The 27,803-nt window shown below is 38.3% G+C and overlaps 1 protein-coding gene across 8 annotated transcripts in view; it reads left to right on the forward strand.

The window, feature by feature from the left end:
• The window catches only part of msi2b (musashi RNA-binding protein 2b), a 286,607-nt gene that overhangs the window by 41,894 nt on the left and 216,910 nt on the right, over positions 1 to 27,803 (forward strand). The gene's annotated exons all lie outside the window — the stretch shown is intronic.

Genomic DNA, 27,803 nt, shown 5'->3' on the forward strand with positions numbered 1-27,803 from the left:
AGATTTACTCTTTTTCTGAATGATTAATATCCATTAAGCAGTGACATAAACAGGGATGCACTAACGGTCAAATTCTGCCAATATTAATGTAATGTTCTGTTTTTTTTTTTTTTTTGCTGTTATTTATAGGGCTGCACGATATTGAAAAAAACTGACAGTGCAATTTTTTTAAAAACCCTGTGATATATATTGCGATATGACCAAATACTCAGGAGGATATAATAGCTGTGTGGTGCTGAAGTAAATGGTCAAACAAATTAGTTGTGTTACCTCTTGTTGTGGCAACAGGTGTAAGACACTGTCGACACAGAACACGTTACAATATCCTCCTTCTAGTAGCCGAAATAATTCCAGATAACTGACGTTGCCTTTCTTTTTGGCACCAAGTCTTTGTTTTCGGTGATTTTCTCTTGTTCGTTGCTCATTTTTCAATGTTGTTACCAGCGACTCATTCCATGTCCAGGGGCGTGGTCTTCTTCGGCAAACTGATTAAGAATGATTGTGATTGGTGGATCGCTGTGCGCAGTGTTTGTCAGGTCCCCAGGTTGAAATTAGATGAAAACACGTTGAGTTCATTTGCCTCCTACATTGCAGGACCTGCGATGTGACTATTGCGCACACATACATCGCGATGACGATGCTCAAACGATATATTGTGCAGCTCTAGTTATTTATTCCCTCTTTTGTGCAGGAGAAATAAGGTAGCCTTCATTATATAAAAATAGAACTCAAGCCCCTTATAACACTGTTTCTGAATGTACATAGAAACACACATCAGTGCCTTGACATATTTGACCCATATATCTGTGCATACCTACCTGTAAAACGTAGTAATCTCTGTTTTGTTGAATTGGTGAAAATTTCCTATTCCTGATGAACCAACTATATTTCTGCCACTTCCTCACTCTTATAAAATGAGAAAATTTAATAAAAGACTGTATTAGTTTGATTTGCTGACCTCCTGGGATAAAACCATTCTTCCCAACAGGTCCAGTGAGGTAAAATATTATCTTTAAAGTGATGTCAGATGATGATGTGATACCCAGTAATATCACAACGAGACTGTACGGCTGAGTTTCTTGCTTCATTGCTCAGGACTTATATTTTATTGACATAGACAACATCAGCGAAGCAATAATAATATTGTGACTGAACACTTGAAAATTGGATGTCTCTGTGGAGCTATAAAATCCACTGGGCAGTTTAGGACTCAATATTGTTTGATATTCCGACTGAGGGTTTCATATGTTAAACTCACTTTTTCATAGAAGGACCTGCTATATCAATCTGGGCTTTTTTGGTTCTACAGTCTCTTTCCATTTCACTAGTTGATTCATTTACATGACAGATGCCCTCATGCATGCTGCAGAGAGCCTCGGGGTGCACTGCAGCTGAACGCCACCTGCGGTGTGAGTTTGTTATTTGAACCCGTGGTCTAGAGTTCCCCTTCTGCCCTTCTCATGACAGCACTCACTGCTGACCCTGCCTGGTACAGCACTCACACTGAGGCTAAAGGTGCAGTTAAAACCCAGAGTCCACTCCGATCCACACACTCTGTTCCTTTCCTTTTTCCAAAGCGTCTCCTCATGTGAATATCGACATTAATTTCAAGATGTGCTGCTTTGACTGTGATGCAGCTGCGTGCTAATGTTTATGGATTTAGGTAAATCACACTTGCTTATGAGAATATGTCATGGTTGTGTACAGACGATAAACACAACGCAAACAGCCAAATAACTTTTACAGCTGATTGGGGTGGCAAAAATGGAAACAAAACACAGCAATCAGTTTCAATCAGATGTTTTTCTTTCTTTGTGATAAGTGGGATATAAATAAGATACAGAAATGATACCTTGTATAATCTGTTTGCATGAAAATTTTAACCCCTTGCTGCCTAAATTTATTTACAATAATATAAAAAATAATAATTACTTGTGTTGTTGCTGTCACACTGATGCTAAATTAAGTGGAGATTATTTATTTGAATATAGTACTTACAATAACTGTGATGCAAATTAGTGACATTAGGCATAATTGTCATAATTGTCAAACTAATCATTTTCCAATCTCAGGAATGAAGATTATTTCATTGAGGTTACTATTGATTAGTCGTTCCAGTCAACAATCCAAACACAACAAAAATGATTCGAAAATCAGTAGAATGTCATGAAATAAATAACACTGTTACTGAAACAGACCATTGAAATTCATCCACAAACATCAGGGATCATAGGTAACCTGGTAACATATGTATGTTCACAAAGAGTGTTGAGCAGCACCCTAATTATAAAAACAGTTGAATGTTGAGGCACATTTGCGTCAATAAGTTACAGGGGGTTAACTGTTTACTTCTCTTTGTATAAGAAAAACAGGACATGGAGAGGTTAAAGGAATTGTTGGTGAATTGTGTTACACATTACATGGCTGAAAACCTGTAGTTTATTGAGTAGTTTGTGAAGTACGAATTCTAGATGAGTCATTGGTTGAGGATATGTGTAGTCTACATCATAGTTACTATATGCACATTCATGCAGCATAATAACAAAGAAAAAATATAAATAAACAAGTGGACAACCCCCCCCCCCCCCCCAGGGTGGGAGGTGGCAGGTTAAAAAGAAGAAATTAAAAAAAAAAAAAAAAAGATAAAAATAAGCAAGTGGTGCCTGGCACAACAAACCCCACCCCTCGCATGTATTGTAGCTTATTTTGGCATTGATCGAACTGATGTCATCATGTCTATGTGTGTGGTGATGTCAGCATATCAGTTGCCTATATATATATGCCAAGTTTGAAATAATTTGAAACAAAGTTCATGTTTTTTATAGACATTTGAAATTGTGCTCATTATAGGTAAATGGGAGAAAAAAAAAAGATTAAAACATTTATAAAAACTTTGAACTTTGACCTGCTGTTCCCAAAATGTAACCACATCTATTCTGGGTCTCTGGAAATCCATAAACCAAATTTGGTATGAATTCAACCAATTGTTTTGCTGCTAAAGTGTTAACAAACAAACTAACAAACAAACTGAACCAAAAACAATACCCCTTGCCTCCCCTTCGGGGGGCGGAGTAAAAACTCCTGCACAAATACAAAAATCATTGCAGGAGGGGTTATGTGGTATACCCCCAGTTGTAAGGTAACACACACTGAGTGACAGTGAGTGGCAGTGAGTTTTCTTCCTCCGCTCCACTCCTTATTTACATGACTTGGGGAATAGCAGGTAGCAGGGTAATGCAAACAGGATGTGGTAGGGCACCATTGTTCTTGGTAAGTTTATATTCCCATACTGCATTAAAATACAGTCATAAAGGACTGTGATACAGGTTGACTACTACTAACTAATAAGGAAAGAAAAATCTAGGTTATGATAATGGTTTACAAGATTATTGTAGTTTTTAAATGTCACTAACTTTTATTTTTATGCAACATTTTGATTATTCTTCAGTATAGTTTTAGATAGTCTAGTGAATGTATAAGTGCATATATTGACTAGTTCTAGTTCTTATTTAATTTTAGATATTTTATATTATAAGACAATCCTCCATATATAGAGGCCGAAGAAGGTAGGATGAAAGAATGCAAATGGGGCTCCATATCAATATGATCCAGGACTACCTTAAAGAACAGGACCTTCCCGGCTAAATAAAGGAAATCTTCAGTAGAAGGTTCTGGCACAACTTCATCTACTTCCAAGGTGCATTTGCAACAGCTCAAGAACTCCAGCAGCACTCGTTAAATAGAACAACTTTATTTCACTATAGATTTAGACCGAAGGGCACTGTGGCCTTCATCAGGGTCATCAGAAAATACATAACAAAACATTTAATGAGATATGAAACATGGGAAAAAAAGAACAAAATCCTCAACAAAACAACAAATCCTGTATATCCACACAGTAATTGACCAGTAGGATGTTTTACAACCCATCTTTGCAAATATAAAGAATAAATAAATACCTTTACAAAACCCCATTCTGGTGGAAACAGTTTTATTCTTGTATATTATGTACTTAGGTACAGGGGAAAACTAGGCTTTCATTTCACTGTCAGTTTTTGCTTTTGTTTCGTTTTAACTGTCACTTTCATTTTTATGCCAGTTGACAAAGTTCTCTTCGACTTACTGCTGCAGACATTACCTAAAAAATATAATCCATAGATGCCCCATAGAATTGTGAGAATATGTTCTCATCTGTATTAGTGATGTCCTGAACCAATCAGGCCGGCATTGGAACATGGCTGATCTAAGCATTTTCAGATGGTATCAGTTTGGGCTATAATTTTGTTGCCGTTATTGTTGCGGTAATGAAGGTCAAGATTGATAATACAAAGCACTGTTGTACATGCAAGCAGACCAGATTTTCTAATTTAAAGCCGAAATTTAATCACTTCATTCACAGGGGGGTTTAAGCAGTTCTGCAGCTGTCAACATTTTTCAAGGTCCTTCTGTGCTACAAACATCTAATGCTTAGTAGTTAGTAAAACGGTATGGACTTAATGTTTCCTACTTTGCTTTAATACTGGAAATATCCTCATGTACTGAAATACATCTTTTACAAATCCTCAACTGATAGATTACACAGAGATCTCAGCTCTAACTTTTCTCTTGAGCATCCATACAAGTGAACCATTAATAAGCAGTTTGAGATTCAAGTGTATGTCTTTTGAAGCGTGCCTAATTATACCCACATTCAGTGAAATGAAAGAGAGAAGAAAAAAAAAAAAGAAGTTACAGCAATTACAGTTGTGTTGTTATATCTACTAACATAATCCAAGGAAGACCATATCCAGTCATGTTGTGATGATGATAAATGGCTAATGGATGAAGTGTACTGGCTTGGGACCAGGATGAACTTACCCAGCAACAAAGACACTGCTCTGTCCCTCTGCCCGCTAGGTGAGGTGTGTTAATGTAATGGCTGCAACCCTCAAGGGGGTTGATGAAGCTGTGCCCTACATGTGTTTCCAGAAGAGTGAATACCGGAGCCCTTGCACACAGTGTGCTACATTGCTCCTGAACCACCCAGCCTCCCTAGTTTGCTCCATCAGCTACCTCTCTGTAATCTCGGTGCTTCAAAGCTCCTTATTGTCCTTCCCCACATAAACTCAAAGTCACTTATTTTCATGAGTCATCCCACCCTGCTCCTTGATAGAATTCCTGCTGTATGTTATCTTTTCCCTCTTCCTCTGCTTTTCACTGTTTATTTACACACAACTGGGGCTGCTGTTTTCTGAAGTGTTCCCAATGATAATGACTGTTGCAAGATAAGAGTTATTTTTAGGACATTGTGTTTGCATTTTACAGAATACACTGAACTATATGCCAGTCACTTTTCGCATGGTGTCTCAGGATATATAGCACAGCTAACATTTTTGATGACCATAAATATTGACTCAAAGCTCACAAAGTCACAGCATCAAGGACAATTTAAGCGAGAACAAACCCTGCATGTTCTTTCTTCCTCTGTTCTAAATTCATATTTGCACAAGAGCTGCTCAGTTATCACCTTGATTCAGTCTTTTTGTTCTCTTCAACTTCATTTGTAAAACAGATGTATTTCGATCACCTTGTCCTGGAACAGAAAAAAGCAGACAGTAATTACTTCTCATTTAGACCACTGAAAGACACATATTTGAGTTGTGATCCCTAAAGCTGTAAAGACTTTTCTTCAAAGCTACAGACAAACAGACTGAGTGCAGTGGGAATAGCCCGACGGCCTACCACTGAAGCAGCCATCGCTAACGAAGCTTAATCATGCCAATACAACCCGACTATTTTTGGACACAATAGAGGGTAAAGTGCAAAAGTGGGTTGTGGTAATTGAGTGTGTGGGTGGGATGATTTTTTTTTAACTGTTCTTTAAGGAATGGGGTCTACTGATACAGTTGCTGTGCTCCCCAGAGTCATGAGAGCAGCTCTTACTCAAGTGTCACCATTGGTTCAATGTCCGTAAATGCTTTCACAATAATCAGGCATTTCTGCTGAAGAGGCTGCACATTAATAAATGGACCTTATGTTATAAAAGACATGATCAACAGCTTTGCAGAAGGACTGAAGCCAAGGAAAGGTGTATGAGTAACCAAGGCAAAGGGTTTTCAGATTTTTACTAAAGGAGTAATAAGGGCTGAGAAATAGATTAAATTAAGTTGATCAAGGTTTTGCTTTTTTTTTTTTTTTTCCTGAACCAGACTATTTGATTCTACTATTTCTCTGGATGCCTTTGTTGCTTAACAACTCCAAATGCAATATGTTTGCTTCTTGTAATGTATGTGTTTCTCTATCATATATGCCATATAATTTTACTATAGAAAACTATATGCCAACTAAATAATACTAGTTTGTCTTCAATTAATGCACAATTGACTAACATAAATAAATAATTCACAATATTGAAAAACAAAAAAGAGATTATTTGTCCATATCATCCATTTCTAGGTGTAATATAAGGTTGTTAGTTGGGAATTAAGTTGTAGTAATGGAATGGAAAGTAGTAATGGAAAAAATGCTAACCAAAATGGAGGCAAAAAATAAATAAATACTTTTCAAATGCATGAAAACAGAATAAAAATTGCATGAATGAGGCAACTTGAGCAAAAATGAATATTTATGAACAATAAAATGGCTTTGTACCATATGAAACATATCATACATTTCATTAACCTCCTGAGACCCAGGAAAGTTTCTGCTTTGTTTCTGCTTTTTTACATTAAATGATTTTCTTGACTGGGAAAAGCATAATGATACAATGATACAGATACAATTTTTATTTTATTTTATTTTTTTTTGTGTGAAATGTCCTTTGCAGTGGACAGGATGTTTCTAAGTAGAGCTGTGAAACTCTTGTCCCCTACAGAGGACAAAAATGCTTTGCTGGGTCTCAGGAGGTTAAGCCTCTTTCAGTGTAAATGATATATTTCCTCATAATATTAAAAAAACTAAAGCTAACATGAAAACTGAATATTAACTAAATAAAAATGTGTAAATTCCTGAAAGCAAAATTCAACTAAACAATCTAAAATCAAACAAAGACTAAATAAACATAATAAAAAAATAAAACTAATGAAAATGATAAAGCTGTATTACCTGAGGCACACATATTCATCTTTAACTGTTGAGTACAAAATATTTGTTTTCACATGTAACTTTGTATCAGTAAGTAGAGCAGAGGCATAAGAGTAAAGATGCCCGAGTGGCAGCCTTGCCATTATTTTCATGTGCATTTTTCTGCCACCTATTGGTCAAACATCAGTGGCTTTATTAATGATAAACTAAAGGTAGGTGCATTTTTTTTTTCTTTAGAATTTTTATGGATTTGTTTTTTCCCTGTTGAATGTGAATTAAATCTAAGATGCTATGTGTAAGCTGGCACACACTGCAGGAAGCCATTTATATGTTGATAACTATTATTTTGATGAAAGAGGGTGTAAACCATGTTGTTTTCTGTGGTCCAGCTGGTCTGAACAATGTTAGAGTAGAAAAGCCTCCTCAGGCTAGCACCCTTGTGAACTCTGCTCCACAAATGGCCCAGCCATGGAAAAAGAGTTATATATAGAAAGTGTGGGTGATGCTGGTAGCTCCAGTGCCAGCAAGAGTTGCATTTGTGTCTTAAAGCCACCCGCTACCAATGAATGATTAACTCCCACAGACCCAGTTCAGCACCTAAGAAAATACAGAGACATGCTTGTAAACAATGATATCACAGCTTCATTGCTCTATTTATTTTAAAGGTAACTACCTCTAGAACATCAGGGAAGTTTCTATTTGCCATAAAGGGTTTAGACACAACTCTAGTGAGGTTCTTTGTGTCAGGAGGCCTAATTACACCAGCCAGTACTCATCGTCTTAGATTAATGAATCTTTCTGGACACTGCAGCCAGCTCATGCGCTGTATGTTGCCAGGGAGTTCACCGTTTTCTTTGACCCTTTCTCTGTAGTTACAGGCTAATGGAGCTATAAGCTATCATTGCTAAAGTACGCTAGGTGCCTCATCATTCATCACAGACCAATGGACAGTATCCCTAACAGCCTCTAAATCTAGTAGACCCTGTGGGATTGAACATACTTTGGAAACCCTATTGTTGCGCACTTAATATACTTTCATTGTCTACTTTGCCACATTAAGAAGTCTGCTGGTCTGGGGTGCAAATTCAGTCTGTTTAGTTGTTATCTTAAAATGTGTTGCCGTGTTGTTTTGAAATGACCGTTCATCAGCCGTCTTCTTCTCTTTTGGACAATGGTTATCTGTTGTAGAGCCTCTCTGTCTATAAATAACTGGGGTATAGTCAAGAGGGCTGAACCAGTGTCTTTTGCAGTGAAAGAAATAGCTCTATATAAGGGTACAGAAAAAAGGGAAAGGCTTGGGGGAGGGAGCTGAGTGCCTCTGGAGGTGATGCTGAGGTTGTTTTCACCATCTCAACCACATGTCATTATTTAGGCTCTTTGTACAGTCCTTTTCGATGTCATTCGATCTCATCTAACTCAAGTGCTGATTGATTTTTGTCTTTCTGCAAAGGCTGCAGCCCTGATGTCTCAATGGCAACCTTTTCCTAGAAGGACACATTAACCTTTGACTTATTACGAATACAACACATCGCAATTTCTTTTTCTTTAACTAATAACACACATCAGTTGTGTGTGTGTGTGTGTGTTTGTGTGTTTGGTTGCGACAGAGAAATAGAGAGGGACATAGAGGTGGTCAGATAAAAGCAGATAGGCTCTCTAGGCGCAGTGTGAGATGGTCAGATAAAACATGACACTGCTCTTTGAGGTGGAGTGTGAAAAAAGGGAAAGTAAAAAGGCAGGAAACATGAATGCCAGGCCAGAGCTTTGTTAAAACAATGATAACACTTGAAATGTGCTATTGTGCCCGGTGAGTGTTTCATCATCAAAAAGACAGAGAACGAGAGAAATACAGCGGGCAAGGTAACACAGCTGCTATGAATGAGGCCTGTTTATGGTAGACCAGTCTTTAATGCTTATATTTACTAAAAGAGGTCGCAATTAACAGATATAATAATTGATATTATTTTATTATAATTTTATTTCTCTTTCAGATCATCTGCAGTTCTGTGTTTTACTGCATATCAAAAGTTAATACACCCAAAAGTTTTTAACACAGTAACACATGAAAGTTACATTACAGAGTGATGTAGAAGGGATGGTATGGTGGTGCAGTGGTTAACACCGTCAGCAGCCGATGGGGCCTTTCTATGTGGAGTTTGCATGTTCTTTGCATGGTCTGCGTGGGTTCTGTCCAAAGACATGCATCATGATAGGTTAGTTGGTCAATAGGAAGTCTAGGTACGCCAATGTGCAAGACGTGAAAATCAGAAAATTCTATAAACCAATCGACAAAACAGTTTATTAATGTTAAGACCCACTATTATATGGTTCTTGTTGTTTTACTTTCTCCTCTCCACTTGTCAGCATGACTAATGTGCCTGAAAGTCAGATGAACTAGTTATGGTCTTGTTCGCTGTCATTCTTAATGCAAAACAGTCATAATTAACAAGACTTACAAATGGACTGCATTTATTTGGCACTTTTCTTCCTTCAAGGAAGAATATGTTAGTAGTGGGTTCTTCACTGGGTCAAATATGTAAAATGAAGGTATGAATAAAGGAAGCAGGTGCTCATAAAGAAAGGGTATATAAACATGAAAAACAGGAAAAGAAAAAAATCTGCAAATAATCAATAATCATCATCACAAGTCTTCAACAGGGTAAATTCTGTGTTTATTTTTCAATACTGAGTACTGATTATCTTTTTTGCTTTTCCTGTTTATGGCTTTTGTGCCACATTGGCTCTCAAAACAATTCATATTAAGTGTCCATGTGGACAAAAGCCGGGGACTGAACCACAGACTTTCCAGTTTATAGACAGACCACTGTTCCTCCTGAGCCAAAGTGACCCAATTATCCAAAATTGATTACATTAAAATAATAATAGTAGTCATTTTAGTTTAAATGAATAGCAAGTAAGATACATTTTGTGTGTGCAGTGATTTAAAATAAGGGTCATAAAATCTACAGCCGAGCATATGAATTTTTCACATTATGACTGACACCATCATGGTGTAAGGTTGACACTGTTTTCATCATCAAACCATTTAGTGATTGCCTTGTAGATGAGGACGTCATTACCTTTAATGGACCACTCCAATCTGGTTGATAATACCTCACCATAGTGTAAAGGTAATCAGTCAGAATGAGTTTATATCCAATAAAGCTTTCCGTCCCCACCAAGGGGCAGAATGTACCTAAACAATTCCAGAAAATTGCATCTGACATCTTTGATGAGTCGCCACAGCTCTGGTTACAAAATGTTTTGTATCCCTTAATGCTAAGCAAGGCAAAAATGCTAAACAAGTAAGGATGAAAGTGCAGAATGAAGAAAAAAATAGGTTGGAGCTGCAGGGGAGGCCATGCAGCTGAAAGCTCTCTGATATGATGATGCTATTTATTAAGAGTTATTTATGCAAGACTGAAGAGGTGATGGATAACAACAGAATTGCCAAGGCTCTCTTTTGTTTTCAGGGTAAATAAGTGTCCATTGAAGCTGGATTGGCTGGTCAGCCTCATGTGCAGGATGCGCAGCGTTCACAGACGCACATGTATGCAAACCGCGGCCATACCTGTGTGCAGTGTTCTGTATTACTCCTGTGTTCCCTTTTGAGTTTAGACAGCATTTGTTAGGCATCGTGTGCCCTTTAGTACATGTGTTTGTTTGAATGTTTGCACTAAGGACGACCGAAGACTGACAGGGTCCCTAGGGAAGGCCTGAAATCTTTGACCTGAATACATATTTTCACATATTAGTGATGAGTGAGGGAGCCTCAGTGAATCGTGACAAGGCCTGTTTTCCTGCTTGTTTACAGGTAATAAATACTATCCACCATGAAGAGTGAATCCAGGGCAGGAGATGGTATAACACAGTCCATGTGGAAATGGTGGAATATTCATTGACATTCAGCTCAATTAACTGCACTGCTAATGTTGGGATGGTGTGCTTTTTCAGATCTGTTTTTCTGTGCAGTTAAGCTTCAGTAATTATCAACTCTTTTTGGTGTTTATACACTTTACACTTTATATACTTTTCAGAAATATTTTAAGGTAATTTTGCTCTGATTTTTCATATGTATATAATAAAAAATGGGAATATATCCTCCTGAGATGCAGCAGTGCATTTTTGTCCTCTGTAGGGGACAACAAAAATAAAACACTGTTCACTGCAAAGGACATTCCATAAAAAAGTATCTGCCTTATACTGTTTCTAATCAAGACTATTATTTGCAGTAAAAAAGCCAAAACTTTTCTGGGTCAGGAGGATATTGGATGATTATGACTGATTATTTGATCCAATATTCAACATTTTTAGAATTTATTGTCTCTATTAGGCCTGCACAACACCAGGAAAGTCTGTAGTTGCTCCAGTTCAGTGTGATAATGAATTCTGTTGAAACATTGCTGATCATTATTATTGTACTTTGATTTAAAAGCACTCCAGTGCGGTTTTCAGCTGTAGTTTGCTCTAAAGTTTGACACAGAGATCGTTCTGCAAATATGTATCAATATCAAATTTTAGTTACAGCTCTCCTTGATTTGTAATAATCTGTCCCAAAACGCTAATGCAGAATAGTGTTGTTTTATTGTTTCACCATCCATCTTTTCTTTTGTGTGGTGAAAAGAGCATTGGCGTCTTTTGTAGCTGTTAGAGCTGCAGGTGTGTTCAGTTGTGATCGTCAGGAATTGGATATGAAGGGGACTGCCAACTCCAAGTATGACCTCATTAATTACATCTGTCAGTGATTCCCTGCAGATCTGTCTCCTGCTCTTCACATGCTGCCACTCAGCCAGCCAACCAGTCAACCAGTCAGTCAGGAAATTTTCTGCTCTGGGTTAGACAACCTGCCGGGCTTCTGCTCACAACACTGGCAGGTGGGATTGGGAAGGAGAGTGAGAAAGGAGACATTAAAGATGAGGGGAGACAGTGAGTGAGAGAGATGAACACATTCATGCAAACTCACTTCCATTTGATTGCATAAAAATTCAGACAAACACACTTAAACACACACACACACACACACACACACACACATACACTTACAGACAGACACCTCTTCATGGTGCAGCCGGAAGAATTTGATCTTTATTTAAATCCTTAAATTATAGCTGATTAAAAATTCATGGAGAGCCGTTTATATGAAAGCTGGGTGCTGTGCAGGCTGCCCTGTGATGTCTAATTGGTCTGAAGGTTGCCAACCCTTTGAACAAGTCAGGACGGAGAGCTGTGGCTGCCTGTGTGCTTAGAATGAGGATGCAAGTGTTTACCACCCACCTAACCACCCTTCATTTCTCCTTTTTACTGTCCTGCTTTCATGTTCTGTAAAATCACTGCTGACAGTAAAAAAAGTTAGACTATCCTTTAAATGCATCAAAAAAGACAAAGATTGTATTTTATATGTACTTTGGGTTCTTTCAGAGAGCACTCGCTTTCAAATGAGACCTTCTTGTTTTGGATGCTGGGTTTCTAGTGGCTGTAGTGACAGTGGATTTTCATTTGGAGCGGCTCTCACCCTCAAAGCTGTTTTTCTTTTTCGAATGTGGAAAATGATCTAGTTGTCTTACGGCGGAGTCTCGCTGGAATTTTTTAGGAAGGGTTTGGGGGCGCTCCACCGCTGGAGGTCCACTATAGCCGAGCTCATACTGAGTATGTGAGGAGCCCCATCTTTATTCCCTCTTCCCTCTTCATTCCCTTTGCACATGCGTATGCAAACACATAGACACTCATGCAAACGCACGCAGACATACGCTCAATGGCAGGGGCCCTCCTGCTGCCCCAAAGCATGGAATACCACATTTGTTTGTTTACGCCTCGTTTTCTTTCCCTGAACTCTATTAACATTTATATTGCAGCTGAAGGTGTTGGAAGTCCCTCCTGCAGTGGGGGGAAACTCAGCTTAGATGAGAATGAGCTTCAGTCGAGCCTTCCTAGGCACAGACTTGTGTGTTTATACCTACATTATCCAGCTATTCCCCAACTGCCTCTTTTCCATCTTGCTAGTTTTTTTTTCCTGTCTTTTTTCAGTTCATATCACCATTTGCTCCAGCTCGCCTCTTATGTGACTCTTTAAGCTTTTATCTCTCTCCAAGGTAAATTGATTGCTTGAAAAAAAAATGTGGTTGGAAATGCTTCCGTATTGGGCAGCCTGATTGAGCATTAGCATATGAATAGAAGAGAGACAGCTCGACATGTCAGAGGAGGAGGAAGTGTTATGGGAAACATCCGCCAGACATCTGTGTTTCAGATGTTTCTCGCAAATTTTAACACATTTCATTGCTGATCTGCGGGGATGTACCAAGTACGCATTTCAGATTCACACTGCTGGGCTTTTTGCTATTCAAGCAGGATTTGATACCACAATCTTTACTGTCACTTTGACACGCTCCACCTTCCAAAACTCCACGGCAGTTTTATACACTGTTTAACAAAGAAACTGCAGTACAGTGTAAATGAAATTTGTGTGATGCACATGTCGACATCACTTTGTGTGACTCCTCCTTGTGAGGAGACCAGGACAAACTGATAAAGGATGTCACACGTGGCTGATGCCTGTCATGTTGATCTTACCATCGTGGTGGTTCTGCATCAAGTCGGCCCTGATAGTGTACGTTATAGATCTGTATCTTTATATATCTGTCCCCAGGACCCAGAGGGCAGGCCTACAGCAGGCATGCATTCCTCAGTTTGATCGCTTTGCACCGGATGACAGAGGCATCAAATCCATTGTTGTGATTTTTTTTTTTTTACATTTTATTTTACACTACATGTCCCCCGCTAGCGACATAGTGTAGGATGTTTACCTATAGAAGGAAATAAAGACAGAAACAGACCATAAATGTTTCACCATAAACAGCAGTCTCTGCTAGCATTCTTATGTGAAAGATGGAGGCTGAATATCAACTTAATGTCACTAGTCTTGTGTGCTTCATAATACCATTAACAACGCTGAGCCCCGAGGAATGTTGCTCTGGAATTGCATCTATTAATGCAAAATGTAATGCACATGTTTGACTGGTTGGCTTGTGCACTTCGCACATGTATGCTCGAGTACTCTTGCCCTGGAAAGGCTGCAGCCTAACCATACAGTATAATGTAATATTTATTACATGCAAAACTGTATGAACCATCGATGGAGAAATACATTCACTATTGTGCTCTGTTTTGTTTTGTCACCTATATTTTCACTATCTTGTCTGATGTGTTTCTCCTCAGAATGTCCTGCCTTAGTCTGGAAGCATATATTTTGGATAAACATGTATAATAAATTAAAACAATGCATAAATGTAGTCCTTCACATAGTATAGCTTTATGACTCAAGCATTTCCCAAAATCATGAGTAATGCATTGTAGTCACAACATCCTTTTTCCTGCTTTCCATTTCTGGCTCTCTTTTTTTTCTCTCCTCTCGCCTCAAAGTTCACATTTGGTAGGGTCTTGTGCTGTCAGGCAACTTCTGGTTTGTCCTGCAGTTTAGTTCCAAGGGCTGAAACAGACACGGACAAACATGCACACACACACACAGGGGAAGTACACACATGCACCCTTATACACGCAGACACACAAACACGGACACAAAAGCATACTGAGGGCCCTTTTGTGCTGTTCTTGACTTCACTGTGCACTGCTGCAACATTTTACTGATGACTTCCTACAGCCAACAGCAAAGTGTCACTTTCCTTCGATTTGCTAATTTGCATCGGTTCCCTTTCCCAGTGTGATTCGGGGTATCAATGCCCACAAGCTGAATGTCAGTTTGTCTCCTTTGCATACAAATATCCCCCCTGATATAGTTTGTCATGTATACTCCTGGACATCTCTAACATCTGATGATACCCTTGATATTTCACAAGTAAAATTTCAGTCACTGATATATTTTAATACCTTCATGTGAACGGCAAATGTTTCCTGCAGCTCTAAAGACAGAGCACTACATTTACCTGAACAACAGTATGTAATGAACATTATGTTTTTCAAATGAACAGTGGTATTTAGTTTGTTGCATCTTAAATGAGAATATGATTAAATTGTTAATGCATAGAAATGAGGTGTCCCAAAATGTTCAATTCTTGTGGATTTAGAGGCAGCACTACACTGAGCTGTATAGGTGATCTGCCATGGCCTCATCTAATCTGATTTGCATGCCAGAGAGAATTATGTAATTGGCATTTATGCAGAACAAAGAAGGATCAGCTCATGGAAAAGAAGGGTTTTCATGTAGAACTGTGTGTCTAAGCCTGTTTTCTGCAGCTCTGTGCTGCCTACGGTTGGCTACTGTGCAGACAGACAAGAAATGACTGTTGTGTGGGACTGTTTTCTATGTTTGTGTTTGTACGATACACATGCATGATGTGTTGTATTAGTGCATGATGAGCTGGCACATGCCCTGCAACAAGGGGATATGTTGGAAGCTTACCAGATCTTTCACATACGCTACCTCAAATTTGTAAGGCTTTTAACTCGCCTGTAATTATTATGTACCAATCTCAAGATTCAGTACTGTGAATGGAAATGGCATAGGCACAAACAAACCACATTTAAAATAGATTTGCACAATATGTATGGGCTCTGGTACATGCTGTTGACATGATAGATTCAGTATTTTACATTGCGGTCTTGATCCCCACACCATTTTCACACACTATGCTATATGTACATACTAGATGTATGTGTCAAGCCTAGAGCAAAACTCAGCTCAGGCCACAGAATAAACACTAGAATAATTTGACCTCTTCGGATATTAGACACAGTAATGCTAACTAAGTTCAGGCTGAAGTGATTGGCAGTTCCTCATAGCTCTAGGTCTACTATCTGATTTTTTACAGCGCTCTGTAAAACAGTGTAACTATTCTGCAAGGCTGAAAATACATGCCCAAATTTTTACCACTTTTGCTCTCAGTTTATTTATAATTTTTTTATGTATCTTTTGCTTTAGTGGTAACAGCAAAAATGTGCCATATACTAGTAAACAGGGTTAGATATAGTGTGGGTTTTCTAGATTCACTTTTGTTCCTTAATTTGGGTTCCTGTAGAATAGAATAGAATAGAATAGAATAGAATAGAATGGGGTTTATTGTCATTGCAGAACATAAGCAGTACAGTACAATAACATTTTGTTTTATATGTGTTAAGTGCCCAGAATAAAAAAGAGAAAGAAAACAGTTAACAATATACAAATCTAAACAGACGGGAACTAAGGATAGTAAATGTGCTGTATAGATAGAAATTAAACACAAACAGGATTATAAATATGACAAAAATATGGCTATGGATCAGTCCCAAACAGGGAATTGATAACTAACAATATTTAAATTTTTTTTTTTTGTCATTGTGCATTCACAGTATAAATAGCATTTAAAGGAGTGATATTTAGCTTTTTAAAAATGGAATTATGCATTTTAAAGCATTTCTCTGTGGTCTACATAAGCTGTAAATGCAATGCTTGAGTTTGAATTCTTCATTATTTCAACTCCACAGGTCCATCTTCAACCCTATTTCTGAGTAATGACACCAGAAAGGTCATTTTGAGCCCTGGCCGTTTAAATACAAATGAGCCTCTTCATGCCCCGCCCCCTCCAGGTTGTTGGCTGTGCTGCTCTGTCCCGTTCAACCAACAACTGAACATTTTAGGTAATCGGCTCGAAGTTTGGACATATTTTCAGTATGGACTACAACTGCTATTCTGTTGCCGACAAACAATTATGTCGTACTTGGAGAAATGTTCGTCAGAAGTCTTGACCTTATATATTCAAATATCGTGATGTAACTAGTTATAGACGTAACAAATTAAGCAGGAATTAAAATGGGTTGTAGAAATCCACTCGATTTTTGCCAAAATGAATATAAAGATAGCTTTGCAGCACCTGGAGGGTTCAAATTCAAACTTTTTGAACTGTTAGAGTCCACAAATACACAAATAAATGAACCAAAGACTAATAAAACTGAGTTTAGCAAAATATGACCCCTTTATTATTTACTAGTATTTACAAAACACATAAAACATATGATTGACACAGGCTTGCATTGAATGTTTTAGGAGTCCAGTGACATACACATGCCTGTTTATTTGTCCTTGAATATATTTACCCATGTGTATTGGGTATATTAATAGCTGCTGAAGTATATTCAGTGACTCGTTTTAGAATTTTCTATTTTTACTTTTATCTGTCCTAGAGAAACGCGACATCTATGAGTCATTACTCTGCCTTTGCTTTACTCCTCCAACACATTACGTCTCACTATCAACAAATAAATGTCTTGTCCACAGGTCAGTTTAACCGTCAAAACAAGCAAATGACCTACAGATGATTAACTTCCAACATGCATTGTACTGTGCCTAGTCATTTTCTTTTCTAAAGTGAATCCCCGCTTACGAAATGAACAAAGCTTTCTTTATTGTGGAATAATTTTCATCAATAGTGCTAGTGCTATTGCTACAAAAATGATAGTGCTACCAAAGCACAAAAGACGATCAGTGAACTGTGTGCGCTGATTGAACACTATTATCACTAACCTTTGAAGCCCAAAACAGCCACGAATGCAAGATTAAAAACAACACAAAACATGCACGTATTATATCCAGTAGATTTTATTGACATGCTGCCACAAATGCACTAAAAGGTAAAAATGCGTCAGAATTTCAGATTCTCAGTTGGTGCCGCCCAAACCATACGTCTCCTTCCACCTTCACCTGACAGCAATGTAATAATCTGTAATGGATTTCACATTTAATTATCACATTTCTTATGCACAAGGAAATTAAATTCATTAAAAAGACCCCTTTGGAAATGAAATGCTGTATATGAGCCAGTCTGAAGTTGAAGACGAGGCAGGAGCGTATATTTTAAAATGACATCCAGTGTTTTTCTTTACAGACTTTTTTCCAGCAGCTGCATTAGGACCTGAGGTTAATGTTTTATTACACAAGCATTAGAAAAATAATTGCATAAGACAGAGATTTTAGTGGATTTATCGAGTTTAGGAACACTTAAATTGCTCTGATAGCAGCGTCTACGCATTCTACTCTTGGAGGCAGCTAAAACATTATCAGAGTCCAGAGTTATCTCTTTGGCAGTATTAGTTGTGCATTAACTATGTATTTGAATTTGTTTTACTCGCTGTGAGGGAAGCAAAAGCTGAATCCTGATTCATGAAGGAAGATTGATAAGGTTAGTGGGATAACGGTGCTGAGTAACACCTGGAACTTCCCCAAATCTGGAACGTGGCCCGAGGCCAAATCTCCTGCAGTGAGCGTGAGAGTCATGCAATGGACTCTAATCTGACACACACTTCTTGCACCTCCTATTTCTCATGCTTTCAATTGTTAACGTTGGTGTTGCTGTTTTGTGCTTACAAGCCGAGTCGGACACTAAACTAGAGGCGAAGCTGCACCTGAGCGAGAGGGAGCTGTCAGACGCACAGTGCACCAGTCTAACCCTGACTGGCTCCTCCCGCCGCTGGACTCCATTCAATCACATGCGTTTATGTAAATGACAGTAGAGCACAGCTGAGAGCGCACACGCAGGGGCTGAACGTGATGGCCGGGATTCAAATAGAAGAACAGGACTTTGGAAGACTTGCTCTTGCATCAGCTCCAATTTATAAAGGTCAAAATACAGGGCTAAAAAAGACAAATTTTCTTAACTGAATTGGAGCAGTAAAGGTATGGAGAGTGAAAGATCACTGGGATGCAATGTGCTCTGTCTCTAATAAGCTTTTATGACCCTGTAAAATTGGGGCTTTATTCTCATTTGTTTAAATATTACTGAAGCATATCTGTAGAAAAAAAAATTGCACTGTCGCCGAGATCATTTTAATGGCTGAAACACTTACAGGGGAAAAAAAAATCTGTTGTTGACTAAAGGAGAATAGAGTCTAACATGTGCACTTAGTTTAAATCTTTATCATTTCTTTGATTTAACGTGCATATTTTCTTTGTGCGCACAGGTACATTTAAATTTCACTCATTTTTAAAATACTTCGTGTGTTCAAGCACAGAAAAGAACTTTTACCTACAATGAAATGGACACAACACCTGTGTCCTTCTTCGACACATGTATCATATCCTGTATTGCTTGGAATTAAAGTTACTAAGTCTTGAAGTATTTTATTCTTTTAAGATTCTTGTGTACCAATATTTAAAAATGCATAAAAAGTTATTATCACATTTCCATCATTTCAATGTAAATATGCACAACACATTATAGAAGACGGCCTGGAATATGGTGAATAAGACAATGAATTTTATTTACACATGCCACATATTATTCACCATTTGTCATACAAACGTTTAATCTACCAGATGATCCTGGGATACATGGACAGTGCATTGACACCTTTTGGCCAGTCAGGTGACTCCTTAGCTCAAGGTCACCTGTGCTCAGATGTATTGGGTTGAGTTTGGTGGCAACTGCAAGGATTGTTGGCAACACTACTGAAGGATTTTCCTCATATCATGGAGGCATAATAAAATGGAAACACTGGTATTGCAGCATAAACCCAGAATAAGTGCCTGCCGAAAAGCAACAATTAGAATTACACATATTCATTAGAAATAGTGTTTTGTTAAAGTATAACATCTTTAACCCTTTATAGGGCACTCATGGAAATACTCTAAAATTCAAAATTTCAACCTTAGTGTGTTAATGGGGGACAAGATAAGACTTTATTACTTTTGTGAAAATTTTCTACATTTTTTATTATAATATAAAAAAATCAAGGTTAATGAAATTACCATATTTGGTTCCTTACACATAGGTGGCCAAAAAAACAACAACAACAACAACATGTATATATATAAAAAATACAACAAAATCTTACATTACAACAACATAAGTGCTGATACAGACACGTTAACATTCACATTATCCCTTTGAACATCATTTCTTACATTAGTACCATTACTTTATGGTACCTAACAAAGCAGGTACACTCACTGTTCATGCAGAGGTGGACCTTACAGACCCTGTAGACCACATTGGACCTGAGATTGTTGGCTCACTGTCCTCACTGGAACTGTTGCTGGCACTATCTTGCCATACATACAGAAATTACCAAAAAAATAGTCACTTGCCTGATAAAGGCTTAAATTCTCTCGCAAGAGTCATGCATCTTCATTTTGTTTACATTTGTCAGTAAATCAATATTTTGATTTTTCCAAAAGCTTTCTAGTGTCAAAATGACCCCCTTCCTCCTCTCAGTGCAGGCTTTTACTGCACACATTGGTCAGGCCGGAGGCAATATGGTCTGGCTGTGAGGCTATGAACCTGTGTTGATCCGTTCCTCCTCTTTAAAATGCTGAGCTGTCAGCAGGAGTCAGGTGAAGCAGTTTGTTCTGCTCACCACTCAATGGACATGTTTCATTGGCACCTTGCTGGAGGTCAGCAGTAACTGACGGCCAGAGCTGTGGGGGTCAGGCCTACTACCCGGCTTTAGCTGGAGAGTGAATTACACTGTAGGTGGGGCAGGTGGGCTGAGCCAAGTCTGGGGGCTGAGATTGTGGCCCAGCAGCACTTTAAGGGTGTGTGTGGACTGTGTACACAAATCCATTTGACCATAGTGTCACACAGCTCCATCTATACACCTGATGTTTAGGGGCTGTTTGGAAATCTAGTCATTCTTTTTTTACAGATTCTTCAACCAATACCTGTTCTGGATGGTACCTGACCTGACTGATAGAGTTGGAAGATGTATCATTGAAGGATTAGGGCCAGAGCTCATCAAACAGAATAGCCTGGTCAGAGTGACGTGCCACTTTAGAACAGTTGAATATTTTAAGAGAGCCCTCTTCCTCTGAGGAAATGAATTACAGACAATGAGTGGAGAGCAGGAGGTTTTTGTTTGTTTCTGCCACTGCTCAGGGGCAGAGATGGAAGATTTGGAGATGTGGAGTAGATTGTTAGGGAGCAAGGCAGTTGAGGCCTATTTAAACCGCATCTGAGGTCTCTACTAGCCACAAGCAGTTTATATAATTCCAGAGATGAGAGAACAAAATATCTGCTGCTAGAAAAAGTACTATTTTACTCCCTCCTCCTCAACCTCCTTTTCCTCCTCCTACCCCTCCTCCCGGCTTTTCTCTATCTCCTCCTCTTCAGCTTTACTCCAGTCACCTCGAGACAGCACTACCTAGGTGCATCAAGGACAGTACAAAGCACTGCAGCATAGCCACACACAGACAGAGTGTAAACAGTCCCCTTTTACATGACACCTAGTCAGGATCATTGTGATTGCTCTGCCATGCATCACCTGTGACTACACGATTGTGTATTGTGGGGTGAGTGGATGTGTGTCCTCGTAACTGGACGCTGGCTGGTCAGGATTGCCTGGGAGCTATTCCACGCCATGGAGAATGACTTAGTTGAGCCCTGCTGCTGAGCTCTTCTGAGCATGCTTAAGAGCTGAGAATTATTCCACTCATTTCTAGGTTCCTGTGAAGCATGACAAAAAACTCGAGTGCTTCATGCTTTTCCAATTCCCCTCCTGAGAGGAGCCAAGAGGCCTTGGTTTAGAAGTCATTCAGCAAACACTCACCATGATGAACATTAATTACATCAATTAAGTGGACCACAACCATTGTCTGGGGTGACTGAAAACACTATGTCAAAAGGCAGAGACAGAGAACAATGGGATACAAAGGGCTGTTCTTTGTTTTAAGGTAGCTTGCAGAGTGTATGTTTGTTTTTTAAATAAAATTGTAAATATGACATGTAGCTCTGCAAACCAACATTAGATTTCTGTTTTCTTGATATTTTATTTACACAAGTTAAATAATTCCATTAAGGAACTTCAGTAAAAAACAATGAAATCAAGATAAAAATGCAACAAAAAAAAGATAATGTAGAAAAGAAATTACCCTAAAGATAAAACCTGAAGAAAAAGAGCATTTAACCAGCTTCGAGTGACATTGTTGTCCTGGAGTTTAACAGTAAAATACATAAATGCATAACACCCGAGATGCCACAGAGAGCAAGTTGAAGTCATGTTTCTGAAGACAGCGAGTGCTTGATGACCTTTGTTTTCATGCATAATAATGCACTCTTAGTTTATTTTTGGAGCACAATGGTCCACATAATTAACTTTGTAGTATAATAAACTGTGTTTTCCATCATCTTGGCAGCTGCCTGGAGTTTGTTTTACTTCTAAATGATTAACAAGGTTGCATTCAGTTTGTCATGTGCAGCTACATTTGCATCAACAATGATGCTACTGTCCCTGTGAGTAGAAGTCAGCTACAATTTAGTTTAGTTAAATATTGCATTATAATAGTGTTTCCAGCACCCCCAAAACAGTCCCACCGATAACTAAATGTGGTTCTATACACTGTGTATAAAATATGGATAATGTAAGAATTTATCTGTGTATCCATCAGATAATGACATATTTTCATTGTCATCAAATCAAAACATATTTGTATGCAAAAGAAATGAAGTATCTTCCTCAAAAACTAAAGAAAGTAATTTTAATAAGATATCGTGATGACATCTTTTAATGAAATTACTGACTTCAGGATGAGTTGCTGTGCTCTTCTGCAATTACAATTTCATTACGGTGCTATATGAAAGTGGGAGAACACAGATATTCCTGCTTTTATCCGGTCTTACCTTCTGCTGTTTATCTCCTCTATCTCCTTTTGTTATTGTGACACCCATATGACCACATTTTCAGAAGATGATTAGCTGCATTGTTTCCCTACAATGTGTGTGTGTGTGTGGGTGAGAGAGAGAGAGAGAGAGAGAGAGAGAGAGAGAGAGAGAGAGCGCCGTGGGCAGGAAGGGGTAAGGTGCGTAGTTGGAGGGCCCGTCACAAAAAACCATTATTGTAATTGGAAGTTAAAATCCCATTTGTTTCCCCCTCTAGTGCTTACGGTCACTACTAAGACATGGGTCTTGTTTCAAAAATTAACATTTGGTATCAGTGTCAACGGTCATATAAGAGAACATCAACTTATTGAAAAGGCTGCCACTCAGACAGCTGAAGCAGGGGAGGTTATTTACTATTGAGAAAATGTTTCTGTTGCACAATCTCAGTTCTTTGCTATTCCATTTGTTATGTTTTCTAGTTCGGTACTGTCAAGTGTCAAATGCTGTTTTATGATAATAACAGACTCAAACTACGACTTAATATCCAGTCAGTTGCTGTTGTAGAATGATTTATGTAAGCGAACCTTTGATAAAGTATACATTTTAAAAAGACCCAAACAAGTAAAATTCACTCTGCGGTTTTTCAGAGGATAGTATCAATACGATCCGGGGATTTTGTCAAGATGATTTTGCTGACGTTGTCCATCACACAGCCTCCAAGTGACCTCCAAGTGGCCCCGATTGCTGACCTTAATCCTTACCTGTAGTCTGCTTTTAAACTGATTTCACAGATCTAGCTTCTCAAACGTATCTCCTGTTATGTGCTATTTTCTGAAGAGTCTTTACTTTTAAGTGTTTTTCAAATCCACAATTGTTTCTATATGCAAACACTACGAATACTTGACGTATAAATGACCTTTACTCAACTGAGCCACACAAAGCAAAGCTGGAAGGCCCTCAAATTTGTGCAAGTTCAGAGACAGGGAGGGGGCAGCAGAGGCCCAAAGTAGACTGAGAGGCACTGCAGTGAGAAGGACAGTGTCCAGTCCCAAAACTATCTGATAAAAGTGACTGCAGGATTCTGTCTCCTCTGTGTCCTGTGCTAGAGTAAAGCTGAGACGAGCTCTTCTGCTACACTGGGAGGACAGCGGCTTGAACTGCTTAACCTTTTGCAGTGGGGTCAAAAGGTTAGTCTGGGTCAAGTCAGTCAGGGCCAAGTAGTTTTTCCTTTTAATTACAGATTTCTTTGAATACACAAATAGGTTTTAAAGCAATTAATTGAACTCAAAATAAAAAAAGCAGTAGTAATAAAAGTATTGACAGTTGTTCTAATAATTAATTAAAACTGGAGTAACCAGTTTTGTCTGTTACAACTTTCCTATGCCATGAAACTATCAACTAATTTAAAACATGACCTAGATTAAAAAAAAGAAAAAGTAGTATGGATCTGCTTTGATTTTGTTTTGTATTCTAAAGCATGTCTGTCTCATGGTAAAAATGAGATTCATTTCAGCGTTCTGCATGCTAAACAGACCTTCACGGCTACACGAAGTCATGCTGTGTCCCATAACCCTGGAGTGAATTTTAAATATCCAGTCATGTTCACAATATATTGTCCAGGAAACTTGTTAAATGTTCATAACGTTCTTGCTCAAATGTCCCAGATTTGGCCACAAGCGAGCATCTAATTAGCATAATATTCATATTTCCAAAAAGCTCTTAAGAGCACTTCTGGCATTGTCCATTTCTCTTATTTACCTCTTATTGCTGTAACGTTTGCTTAATGCTTGGTCTGTGCCTAGCGATTGCATGCTGTGCTCATTGTGAATGCAGTGTGAATGTGCTGTTTGGGTATGGGCCCATGCATCTCCAGGGCCCTATAATCAGCTCTAAGCTGCTTCTATCAATCTTCATAACTGTAGTGGGTTGAGGAGGGAAGTGCAGCTAATCAGCTCTAACCAGCCCCATGTTCAGCCTGACTGTCACTGTTATAGTGAGGCCATATGCAAACAGTGTCCGTTACATGTGTGTCCCTTACTCACATCTTGGCCGCCTCACAGGGCCATTCCACAGATGGCCAGCTCGGTCAGAAGTCAGGTTTTGAAAAGGCCTGTGACTTTCACTGAATAGCTGTTAGTGTAGGTTAATATAGGAGTGGTGGCCCTGCAGGGGTGGCAATCACAGCTCAGATCAGAGCCGCGCTTCAAAGACGTCTGTGCAAGTTGAAGCCAGAGTTGTCATTAGCTTCTGCCCTGTGCTTGACAGTCCGTCCCCTCCCCCAACTCCTACCTCCCTCCCCCTCTCTCCCTTTCTCTCTCTTTTTGTCTCTCTTATTGCTCTCATTTTCTGTCCGTCTGCAAATGGCTACTGTAATCCCAGGTCTGGGCGCTTGGGCCTGTCACTTCACATTTGCACTAAGCATCTTTCCTTCCCTCATCTCCTTTGCCCTAATTGTATTGTAATAAGCAATTATAGATCTATTTATGCACACTAGAGCTGAGATTGGACCACTTCTGAAAAGGGCGTGTAGGGGAGTGGAACTGGACCAGACGCTGCCCCTCATCCATAACTTGTTGCTGGACAAAGACAACCAACACGCAGTTAATCTCACAGCTTTCTCTCTTTCTCACACTGATGATCTAATCCTGCTTTACTATCTCGTGCTCTCCTTCTGTTTTGTATCTCGTTCAGAAAGCCCTGCAAAGCAAAAGTGATTGCGCTGTTGTTTGTTGTTTATTGGCTGGGTTTTCTCTTTGTGAGTCAGCTCTAGTGATGCAAATGAGGAGAGGCAGTGTTTACCTGGACTGGCCATGTTTTCTCTGTATGTGTGTATGCACGTGTTTTTGTATGTGTGTGCACATCGTGCCTGCCTGCACAACGTCTAGGCCTTTGATCATGCTACATTGCATTGACAGATGCTCTCTGGTGCTTTCTGGTTGCTTATGAACGAGGCCACAGACGGGATCTGAATGCCAGTAATTATATCCCCTTGCTAGAACGATAACAATTGTGGCTTATACAACAAAGTGCGATTGCTTTTTTCTATCTGTCCCATTATTTTTAGCAATGAGAAATGACATCGAAATCCCCTGTCTGCTTCCTCCCTGTCTGGGGCTCTGTGTTTACAGCTGTTTGTGAGCCTGTGTGTGTGAGAGGTGAGGACCATGATAAAGGCTTACACCTTGTAATCATAGCTGGACGTGTGATCTGAGCGACCTGCTGCAGAACCAGCTCACAGAACGCAGCGTATGTGTCGTGTGTATGTGTACACTGGAGAAGTGGGTGGTGACCAAAAGATCAACTAACAGCAAATTTGCTGTTAGAAACAGTCAGTTAATCAAGGACATGACACAATCAAAAGGTCTGAGTGTGGTGATGTGAGCTGGAAAGAAAAATTGGAGTAAAACAGCAGGAGGGGAAAGGGCACGGGTGGTAACCTTCACTGATGCTCTGCTATCATCTTCACTGGCTTTCAAAAAACACATGACCAGAAAATGACTTTGTAAACAGAATTTTTCAAAACTTTCAGGTTTATTAGACCAGTTGTTATATCCTCCCAGCAATGCATTTTGTCCTCTGCACTGTAAGCCTGGATAAATTGAGTTTACTTTAAAAAGTTAAGAAAAGTGGTTGCCTTAAAAAAATTAAGTGATGATTAATGAACTGTTTAAGTAAATTTAACTTACATTTAACTAAGATTTTAAGTTAAATGTACTGAAAAAGGTCATTAATCATTACTAAATTTATTTAAGGCTACCACTTTTCTCTCTTTTTTTTTTTTTTTTCTCAGAAAACTCAACTTATCCAGGCTTACAGTCTCCCCCACTGAGAGAAGTAGCAAGTCAGCTAGCAGACACCTAGCTAAGACAAAATGTCCATGGAACAGGTCAATGGAACTAGTGTATAATAAAAAAAAACACTCCTCTCACAGTTAAAACAAACAGTTGTCGATAGCCAACAGCAGCTTAGAGCTTTTTGATTTGTATCTTGTATGATAATCGCTGAAACTCCTATAGCAGCTACTCTTGGACTGAAAACACTGAGACCGGCATGTTCAGACATACATGGGCAGGTGACAATGCATGTGGTCAAAAGAAAAAGAGGTGTGCTCATAACTAAAACTTATTCATTTAAATCCATTTAACTTAAATTTAGTCACATATTCGACTATGTCTACAAATGAGTTGACTTTACTTAATGTCATCAAACTTATATGTTTAAGTGCATTCTAATTAATTTTTTTAAAGTTGCCTATAATCTATTTGACATCCGGGCTTACAGTGTGTTGGGGACAGGAGCTTAACAGCTTTATTAAAAAAAAAAAAAAAAAAAAGAAAGAAAAAAAAAAACTTTTTACAGCAAAAAAAAAAAAAAAAAAGGCATGGGAAAAATAAAAGAAGATAGAAAAAGAAAATGAATCTGCTGTTTCCAATCAAGGCAATTCATGTAAAAAAAAAAAAAAAAATACAGAAGTTTTACTTTCCCGTGGAAAGTAAGAAATTTGGTGCTACATTTAAAAATTTTAGTCATTTTCTAGCCTTAAAGTATAAAACCCTTTACATGCCAAAAAAATGCATTTCAGAACAATAGAAGAAGAGAGAAATAATACAATTTGACTGAAAAAAGCTCAGATGGAAGCAAAGCTTATTAATGCCTGCCTACTTTACAGCTCTCTCTCTCTCTATCTATCTATCTATCTATCTATCTATCTATCTATCTATCTATCTATATATATATATATATACATATATATATATATGTATATATATATATATATATATATATATATATATATATATATACACATACATATATATGTATATATGTATGTATGTTTTATTTTTTTCTATTACAGCCATAACTCTCAATTATAGATTTAAATAATGCTTTTTTGAAAATAACAATGATACATGATTCATTTTACATTTAAACTCTTTTTCTTATTTACATTATTGACTCTATCAGACTTCATTTAAGTTCTGTCAAAATTGTTGACTCATTATCATCTTATTAATGTAGAATCTGATTGTTGATATACTTGTTTATATCGATCTAAATGTGGTTTTGGAGTAGAGTATCCAATAATAAATCCATAATTATTGTAACATGTTCCTATCTCTTTTTTATATCAATGCCGAAAACATTTTGGTGGTCAAATGTGCATCC

This window comes from Sphaeramia orbicularis, chromosome 14, assembly GCF_902148855.1.
Source record: "Sphaeramia orbicularis chromosome 14, fSphaOr1.1, whole genome shotgun sequence".
In the NCBI taxonomy this organism is placed as follows: domain Eukaryota; kingdom Metazoa; phylum Chordata; class Actinopteri; order Kurtiformes; family Apogonidae; genus Sphaeramia; species Sphaeramia orbicularis.